Below are 2,500 nucleotides of genomic sequence, written 5' to 3'. Positions count from 1 at the left end.
TAAAAGTTGACCCGCCTTTAAATAGTCTAAACAGCTGAGTCGACTTTTCTGTCACCAGCGTAAATTTTCAGCTTTCATTAATTTTCATGATATAAACTAACGATCGGAAGCAGCATTATGGAAAATGTTCGAAAGATTATTTTATCGTTATCTGTTGACTTAAGGCATAAGGCCGATTTAGTGTTAAGAATTAATCTGAACTTTATTCGATATTTCACTTGTTCATTAACACGTTGACGATGTAGTAATGCCATGTAAAGAACATAATCAACTAATTGTTTTCAAAGCTCTCAAAAATCAAAGAACAACTACAAAAACAAAAGAGAAAAAAGAAAGATTCTACATTTTTTCCCTAAAATCTACCGAGTCTCCAACATGGCTTGACCCGCGATTCAGAACCTTTTCCCCGCGAGCAAAGTTTTCCGTCGCGGCTTTCGCTGTCGTCTCGCACGCAACCCTTTCTAGGCTGTGACCTTGACCACCGAAAAGCCTTGTCTGTTTCCTGCACAAGAAGTTTTTATCTTCCCCTCCCCACCCCTCCCTCTCATCCTGGGACTTTCTTTGTTGTTATTCTGGACCCGTTGGGTTCTTTGTATACCCTGTGGCTTCTTTGTACACCCTGTGGCTTCTTTGTAGACCCTGGGGCTTCTTTGTAGACCCTGGGGCTTCTTTGTAGACCCTGTGGCTTCTTTGTAGACCCTGTGGCTTCTTTGTAGACCCAGTGGCTTCTTTGTAGACCCAGTGGCTTCTTTGTATACCCAGTGGCTTCTTTGTATACCCAGTGGCTTCTTTGGATACCCAGTGGCTTCTCTGTATACCCATGTGGCTTCTTTGTATACCCAGTGGCTTCTATGTAAACCCAGTGGCTTCTATGTAAACCCAGTGGCTTCTTTGTAGACCCATGTGGCTTCTTTGTAGACCCAGTGGCTTCTTTGTAGACCCAGTGGCTTCTTTGTAGACCCAGTGGCTTCTTTGTAGACCCAGTGGCTTCTTTGTAGACCCAGTGGCTTCTTTATATACCCAGTGGCTTCTTTGTATACCCAGTGGCTTCTTTGTATACCCAGTGGCTTCTTTGTATACCCAGTGGCTTCTTTGTATACCCAGTGGCTTCTTTGTATACCCAGTGGCTTCTTTGTATACCCAGTGGCTTCTCTGTATACCCAGTGGCTTCTCTGTATACCCATGTGGCCTCTTTGTATACCCAGTGGCTTCTATGTAAACCCAGTGGCTTCTTTATAGACCCATGTGGCTTCTTGTAGACCCAGTGGCTTCTTTGTAGACCCAGTGGCTTCTTTGTAGACCCAGTGGCTTCTTTGTAGACCCAGTGGCTTCTTTGTAGACCCAGTGGCTTCTTTGTAGACCCAGTGGCTTCTTTGTAGACCCAGTGGCTTCTTTGTAGACCCAGTAGCTTCTTTGTATACCCAGTGGCTTCTTTGTATACCCAGTGGCTTCTTTGTAGACCCAGTAGCTTCTTTGTATACCCAGTGGCTTCTTTGTATACCCAGTGGCTTCTTTGTATACCCAGTGGCTTCTTTGTATACCCAGAAGCTTCTCTGTATACCCATGTGGCTTCTTTGTATACCCAGTGGCTTCTATGTAAACCCAGTGGCTTCTTTGTAGACCCAGTGGCTTCTTTGTAGACCCAGTGGCTTCTTTGTAAACCCAGTGGCTTCGTTATATACCCATGTGGCTTCTTTATATACCCATGTGGCTTCTTTGTAAACCCAGTGTCTTCTATGTAAACCCAATGGCTTCTATGTAAACCCAGTGGCTTCTTTGTATACCCAATGGCTTCTATGTAAACCCAGTGGCTTCGTTATATACCCATGTGGCTTCTTTATACACCCATGTGGTTATCTGGTCTCTCTGCTGCTGATGCGGATGTCTTGTCTTGGCCGGTGGCTTGCCAGATCTGATTAAGGATGTCGCGGTAAGCAAGATAATGGCGCTTAACCAAGGGGGCGAAAAATTAAATTTCTGACTCGCTCTCGACTCAGTGTTGCCACGATCCGGTGGCTCTCGGGAGGAAAGTTATGTGCGGTTTTGAAGATTGGAAAGGGAATTTTTCTTTTCTTTCGTTTATCTTTAATATACTGTTTTTATATTTTTTTTAATCAGAAGTTGGACTTTCTTTCGTTTATCTTTAATATACTATTTTTTTTTTTTTTTTTTTTTATCAGAAGTTGGAGGAAGTTTACTTGAAGAGATAAGTTGGGGTCAATATACGTTTTTTTTTTCTTTCTTTTATGAGAAGTTAGAGGAAGTTTCGTTGAAATAGGTTGTGAAATATTGCTATCGTGGAAGTGCCGCGACAGATACCAACCGACCGAGGAGGTGGTCCTTAAGAGACCGAACACGGAAGCTAAATGGCTGAGAGAGCTTTGTCCCGTCTCCCCTCCCCTCCCCCCCCCGCCCCTCCTTCTCCCTTTTTTCCTCCTCTTCCCTCTCTTCCCGCCCTTCCTTCTCCCTTTTTTCCTCCTCTTCCCTCTCTTCCCATCCC

At 44.2% G+C, this 2,500-nt stretch overlaps 2 protein-coding genes across 4 annotated transcripts in view; one reads left to right on the top strand and one right to left on the bottom strand.

The window, feature by feature from the left end:
- The window catches only part of LOC113813049 (uncharacterized), a 545,463-nt gene that overhangs the window by 243,815 nt on the left and 299,148 nt on the right, over positions 1-2,500 (top strand). The gene's annotated exons all lie outside the window — the stretch shown is intronic.
- LOC113813530 (troponin C) overlaps positions 1-2,500 on the bottom strand; it is a 20,661-nt gene that overhangs the window by 1,785 nt on the left and 16,376 nt on the right. The window lies entirely within an intron of this gene.

Source organism: Penaeus vannamei, chromosome 32 (genome assembly GCF_042767895.1).
Source record: "Penaeus vannamei isolate JL-2024 chromosome 32, ASM4276789v1, whole genome shotgun sequence".
NCBI lineage: Eukaryota > Metazoa > Arthropoda > Malacostraca > Decapoda > Penaeidae > Penaeus > Penaeus vannamei.
Note: the sequence above shows the minus strand (reverse complement) of the source record. Positions and strands in the feature narration are given on the sequence as shown.